Below are 7,373 nucleotides of genomic sequence, written 5' to 3' on the forward strand. Positions count from 1 at the left end.
ACTGTTTACACACTTTAATAGCTGATGGCTCAATTTTTAAAATGAAATGTTTTTTTTAATAAAAATTGCCTTTATAATTATTCAAAGAGTGTGCTTACACTCTTTGGAACACCCTATGTGTACAGAAACCAACCATGGCATTGCCACTGCAAATGAAACATCAGAATCAATGACTAAATAGTAAGTACCCATAAAGGTAAAAACAGGGTGTTATTATTAAACTAGCGTTCCCGTTGCAGGAAAAATCCTGCAATAGGATTTCCTGCTGCACTCTACCCTGCCTCCGTTCCGCCCTTGTCGCCCGCCCCACCTTCTCCACCAGCCCGCCTGCTTTTCCCTTCGCCCCGGCCCTGACTTCGCTCCTCCCTTCTCCACCCCCCCCCCGCCCCCCCTCCACCAGGCTTGCTTGCTTCTTCAAAGCTTTACTCCCTTCTGCAGCTCTTGGCTTCTTTCGACGCTGTCTTGATATGCAAATTAGCCACCATCTTTGTTGGGATAATTTGCATACTCATCCTGATTGGTTGATGGGCATGGCTTGGCTGGTGGGCGTGGCTTAGGTGTAGCGAAGGTGCGGTCAATTTGCATATTTGTCTATTATTAGATTAAATTCTATCTAGATCCTGAGATGCAATGCATTCAGCACTGAAGTCTACCAGACATTTGAGGAAAAAAATAACCAGACTTATGCAGATTCAGAAAATAAAGAAGGGATGTTTTCTCATTCATTTTATGTGGCCTGTTATACTGATACCAAAACCAGATGAAGATATTGCAAGAAATTAATAGACCAAAACCCTTTACGACCATAGGCATAGAATGCCTTAAACTATGAGCAAATCCGTTCCAGAAACATTTGAAAATGACAGCACATTATTACCAGATGGGGATTGTCCCAGGAATGCAAGGTCAGTTTAATATCTGAAAATCAATCAGCCTAGTTCACTATACAAATGGGGGGGGGGGGGGGAAAAAAAAAACAACACACAATAAGATTCATTTAAAAAATGCAGTAAAAATTTTGACAAAACTCAGCATGCAGTTATGATAAAACTCCAAGCAAATTAGGGATAATATGATAAAGGGCTTATATATAAAATCTGATGCTCAGATCATCCTTAATGGGGAAATATTGGCTTCCCCCTAAGAAGCAGACAAGGCAAGGATGTCCCCTCTCCTCACTTCTGTTTAACGTTGTGTGGAGGTCCTGGACAGAGCAAAAGGACAGAGAGTGACAATAAAAGGCATGCAGGTTGGAAAGGAGGAAGTTAAACTTTATTCACACAGTGTGAACATCTACCTAGGTAACCCCAAGGAATTAAAAAGAAAGATGCTACTAGAACTAGAACTAAGTAGGGTCTCAGGATAAAGGTCAATATCAAATATCAGTACAAGCAATTAGAAATTGAAAAACATTGAATATTGAGTCATAAAATGCTTAGGGATAAATTTTCACTTAGGGAAAACTCGCACCTGATGATGAAAACTACAAAACATTGCTGAGAAAAATTGTAGAAGACCTAAATAAAAGAAGAACCTGGATAAAAGAAGAGGCCAACGATATTCAAGGATGATGGAACAGTCAATATAGTAAGTTGACAACTCTTTGCAGATTGGGATTCGAATCAATCCCAGTCAAGGACAAGCAGGTTGTTTTTGTGGAAGTGCACAGGCCAATTCTAAAGTTTCTATGGAGATAAAAAGGATGTGTAATAGCCAAAGAATTTTGAAAAAAGAACAAATTTAGAAAACATACTATTTAAAATGTGCTATAAACTACAATAATAAAGACTGTGATATTAGTGTAAAGACAGGTATATAGGAAGAGAGTCAGAAATAGACCCACAAGTAAATGATCAATATTCTCAACTAGTTACAAAAGTAATTCTATGGGGGAAAGAATCGTCTTTTCTTTTTTGTTAATCCTCACCCGAGGATATTTTTCCATTGATTTTTTTTAGAGAGAGTGGAAAGGAGGAGGAGAAATATCGACCAGTTGCCTCCTGCATGCCCCCTGACCAGGGTCAGAGAAGGATGGAGCCTGCAACCGAGGTACGTGCTCTTGACCGGAATCAAACCCAGGACCCTTCAGTCTGTGGGCCAACACTCTATCCACTGAGCCAAACTGGGCAAGAATGGTCTTTTCAACAAACAGTTTTGACACAATTGCTTATCAATGTGGGAGAAAAACATGAATCTCAACCCTTACTTCACCATACACAAAAATTATCTTGAAATGAATCATAGCTCTAAGTGGAAAAGCTAAATTTATAAAACTTCTGGAAGAAAACATAAGAAAAATTATTAATGACCTTGGGATAGACAAATCATTCTTGGAGAGGACACAAAAAGCATAAGTCATTTAAAAATTTGATAAATTGAACATCATAAATTTCTGTTCTTCAAAAGATATTATTAAGAAAATTAAAAAAGCAAGCCACAGACTGGGAGAAAATATTCACAAAACACATATTTCATGAAAGACTTGTGTCCAGACTACATTTAAATACTCTCAAAATTCAGTAATAAGGATACAAATACCCCAATTAAAATGAGTAAAAGATTTAAGTAGTCATTTCATCAAAAATTGCAGATGGGCCCATGAAAAGATGCTCAAAATCATTAGTCACTAGGAAAATGAAAATTAAAACCATCACATGATACCACTACACACCTATTACAATGGCTAAAAAATTTTAAAACAACTGGCAATACCCAGTGCTGGCAAGAATGTGGGGCACCTGGCAGCACCAGGATTAGGGTTGGGCAAGGAGGCATCTAGGCACACCCTCTCAGGCCGATGTGGGGGACCCTGTGCCTGCACCCTCCTTAGATTCTGCCTCAAGGTGCCTCCTAGCTTCGCTCTAGCCTGAGCCCTGATGTTGGTGTATTGTTGTTGGAACACACAATGGAGCAGCCACTTTGGAAAAGCTTGGCAGTTGCTTATAATTAAGCACACACTTATCATAAGACCCAGCAGTTCCATTCCTAGAATGGAGAAATGAAAACACATGTCCACAATAACACTTTTACATGAATGCTCATAATAACTATTCCTAACAGTCCAAAACTGGAAATAGCCCAAATGTCCATCAGCAGGTGAACACATAAGTTGTCATATATCCAAACAATGGAATACTACTGACAATAAAAAGGAATAAACCTCTGATAATACTACAAGATAAATCTCAATGTTATGCAGTAAAAGAAGCCAGGCACACAAAAAGTGTCTACTGTCTGATTCCACTGATATGAAATTCTAGAAAGATATTAATGTATGTGAGAGAAAGCAGGTGTGTGGCCATAGGCTGGGATAATGAAAATAATTTATCTCAATTGTGATGTTGGCTACATGCATGTATAAATTTGTCCAAACTCATCCTATATAATAAAAGCCTAATATGCTAAGTGTCCAGCCAGCCATTCAACCAATCAAAGCATAATATGCTAATGATATTCTAAGGCTGCTCAACCGCTTGCTATGATGTGCACTGACCACCAGGGGACAGACAGTTGACTGGTAGGTGAGCTTGCTACTGGGGTCCGGCTAATCGGGACTGAGCAAGACGGGCCAGACATGTCCTGGAGCCCTCCAGTGGTCTCTCCCCCGCTGGTCAACCTCCCACCCACGTCCCTCCCCAGCCAGGATCATGCACCGGTGGGGTCCCTCGGCCTGCCTGCACTCTTTTGCAATCTGGGACCCCTAGAGGGATGTTAGAGAGCCAGTTTCAGCCCGATCCTGCAGGCCAGGCAGAGGGACCCCACTGGTGCACGAACTCGTGCACTTAGCCTCTAGTCAATATGTATAATTCAAATGATTAAAAGTATTTCAGATAAAACATAAGAAAATCAGAATTTAAAAGGACCCAGTAGCATCTTGAAGGGTTCCCCACTGGCCAACGACGCAGCCACTTGAGTATCAAAGGTGTAATGATGGCAATAGATGAAAGCAGACACGTGTATACAAACCCTCATGTCATAATCATATTAAAATGTGCTTGGCTTTTTGGAGGTCCATCAGGATAAATTCCTGGTTACCCCCTCCCAATTTTACCAATTGCTAGAACCAAGCATGATCCTGTGTGAACTGGGCAGCCTCATGGTCAGTGGAGGGAAGTCCTTCTCTATAAAGAACCATAGCTGAGAGACACGGAAGGATGATAGAGTCAGACCGCCACCGTCATGCAGCCCAGCACACAGCCATGGGTCCAGGCACGCTCACCTGCTGCTGAATATCCAGGAGGGCTAGAGGGGATGTTGTAATGGACGGAGCAGGCCAACATCCCAACCTGCCCGTGAGCCCAGCTGGGATTTGCTGTAAATACTCGGGTAGAGGAGTGGGGTGTGCATGGGAGGGCGGGGCGGGATTGGGGAAACGAAATTGCGACCTGCTGATCATTGTTGCAGCTGGTGATGGAATTACTCATTCATATTCTTTGTTTTACTTCTGTGTAGGTTTGAAAAAAGGGAGGGAAAAAGCTTTGATGGGGAGGATAGTAGTAATGGTGGGGTAAGAAAAAAAAAAGACATATTTTGACAAAATAAAGCCAGAAGTATAAAGGGTGAACTTGACCAAAGCAGGGACCTAGCTTGTTAATATTTACGTAGTTACATCAGAACTATGTAATTTGGTCTGGCAACTGCTTTGCCAATTAGGGATTAGGAAGGCAAGACTTAAAGGTTATTGAACAACAGGCAAAATGATTTATTATTCTTAGGTCATTGGAATAAAACATAGATATGCTTAACTATTTAAGGAATTTCACCTACTCACTCTCACTCAGGCCGAGGGCCAGATTTAAATATACGAGCCAGCATCATGATCTTACAGCCAGACTTCAAGGGCCGTGCAGCCAAAGTTGAATTCCTTTCAAGGACAGTTTTGTTTCTCTGCTGATAATGTCATTCTGATTGTTGAGCCCATTAGTCCACCCCATGGCCATCACCAACAGTTTTAAAATTTACAGCCCATGATATATATGGCTTTAACTGCATTGCTTAGTTTCTATTTTCTGACTTTGAACAAATCTCTTAAACTCTGAGCCTGTCTTTAAAAAAAAAAAAATGTATAATAGAGTTAACCTCTTAGAGGTTTGGGTTATTTTGTTGTTGTTTTTTTTTTAAATGTGCCTCAGGCATGAAACAGCTCTGGCCACCGACACAGGCATCAAGCTAGGATGGACTAAGGACTGTATATCTGCTTTGCCCCTGATTGATATAAAAGTAACACCACCAATCAGGTGTCTCCTGGCCCACGGCCAGGGGGTTCTAAGAGGGTTTTTTAATTCTCACCCGAGGACATGTTTATTGATTTCAGAGAGAGAGGAAGGGGAAGAGAGAGAGAGATAGAAACATCGATGTGAGAGAAAACATCGATAGGTTGCCTCCCGTACGCGCCCTGGCCAGGGCTCTAGTAGGTTGTTGACAAGGCTCGGGCCAGAGGAAGGAAAACCTCGGCACTGGCTCTGCCTGGTACTCAGTGGAGAAGAGACAAACATCGCACACCTTATAACGAGGCTTTTCCAGAACCTCAAAAACAAACTCCCCTGGCAGCGATCCAAGAAAGACCACACCAATTCCCGCCGAGGCCCAGGGCAAGCGGCTGCAGGGGAGTGCCTTGGCGGCTAGGCCTGGCTGTCTGACTGCCCCACAGGCTCATCTCCTCCAGAACCAAGACCACACCCCAACCCCTTTCTTCAGCACTTTCCAGCCAGCGATCGGTGCCTTCCACAGCCAGGAGCCATCCCGGCGGAGCCTGAGAACCAAGTGCCCTCCCCTGGAAGGAGGTGACGCTGGCTTTCTGGGGGGTGAGGACTGAGCACCGTGAGCCCAGCTGAGCGGCCAGGCCGAGGGTGGCGCTTTCCCCGGGGTTGACACCCACCTCCACTCGGCCACCAACTTCAGGGTCAGGTCACGGTGGCAGCAGCCAGCAGCCCGGGGACGCCCAGCCTCCAGCCCCTGCTGCCTGCCATGAATGCGTTTTCAGATGACCATCATAACATCCGGCCACTTCCACCAGCCGCCCGTGGTCTGGGGAGAGTCACCTCAGCATCCTTTCCAGCTCTGTAGCTAAAAGTACCTCCCAAAAGGGCCCGATGACATCACCGCGTGGAATGAAAACAAAGCTTCGAGGCACAAATCGCTTTATCGGCTGCCATTGCTGTGAAGTGCACACAGAAAGAGGCTGCGGCTTCCTTCGCGAGCCCCCGGGAGAGTAAGCACTCAGAGGCACCGCCAAGGAAGGGACGCGCTCCCCTGGCCGGCTCTGGCTTCCTTTGAAGATTGTTCTCGTCCTCAGAAACCAATCTGGCCATCCAGCATTCTCTGGAGACGCAGGGCTGGAGAATGGATTGGGGCAAACACTTCCCCACCTTCCACGGGCCACGTCCACCCACCATGGAACCAGCTGACATTAGCTTCGTTCTCCAGACCCCCATGCAGACGTGGGGGGCGTCTGGGTTCTGTTAGTGACAGACCCAGGAGAAAGCCTGGCCCGTTCTTTCCAGAAGAGGAGCTTTCCACACAGGGAGCAGCTTGGGCAGGATCCCCTGGGCCCAGGCTCTCCCAGCCGACTCCCACGGTGGCAAGTCCGGGTCTGACCGAACCCTCAACTCGCTCCACCGTGGTGGTCAGAGCAGGATCCATGTGTCCATATTTTTTCACTCCATCTTCCCAATGAACAAAGACCGGGGTTCAGGGAGTGGAGCCAAAACTCCTTTTGGAACTGCTCCCCGCTTCCCAGACAAGCAGAGAGGCCAGGGGAGGAGACCAGTTAGGGACAGAACATCCTCGGGACCTCCAGTCGGGCTGGCGGTCGCATCTCCCGCACGGTGGACAGCCACCTCTCACGGGCTAGCTTCTGGCACCTGTATCTCCAGTGCCTCAGCCTCACCCTCCGTGGAAATCACCTCCCAGGTGCTGGCCCCTGAGCCAGGTAGCAGGGTTGTCCATCTCTGCGCCTGGAGTGAGGGGCTGCTGAAAATCTGGTCTTGGTTACTTAGAGCAATTCGCTGTGTTGTTCCCAGCAGTGCAAGGATATTCTCGTTGCACTTAGTAGTGACAGATGCACCCCAGGCTGTGTGCAAGGCTGCTGGGCCAGGGATCTTGCCTCTAAAGGCAGGGTGTGAGAAGGAGAGGAGGGGAGGGAGAAACGCTGGAGAGAGGGAGTGGGGAGTCTTCAGCCGATCCTAGAGCTGACCCTGGGCCCAGAGCCGGAACTGCATTCACCACCACCCCAGCGGGCACAAAGCTTACACAAAGGCGCCTTGGCAACGCCCGTCCTCCCTAGCTACCTTTCTTTCACCTCACAATTTCAGGATTGGAGAGATGTTATTACTATTCAACAGTTACAAGTGTCAGGACAACTTGCAAAGGAC

General features: G+C 46.0%; 1 pseudogene; it reads right to left on the reverse strand.

Moving 5' to 3' along the window:
* Window positions 1-5,119: 5,119 nt before the first annotated feature.
* Window positions 5,120-5,264, reverse strand: LOC114230997 (small nucleolar RNA SNORA48; annotated as a pseudogene).
* Window positions 5,265-7,373: the final 2,109 nt, after the last annotated feature.

Source organism: Eptesicus fuscus, chromosome 21 (assembly GCF_027574615.1).
Source record: "Eptesicus fuscus isolate TK198812 chromosome 21, DD_ASM_mEF_20220401, whole genome shotgun sequence".
NCBI classification, from domain to species: domain Eukaryota; kingdom Metazoa; phylum Chordata; class Mammalia; order Chiroptera; family Vespertilionidae; genus Eptesicus; species Eptesicus fuscus.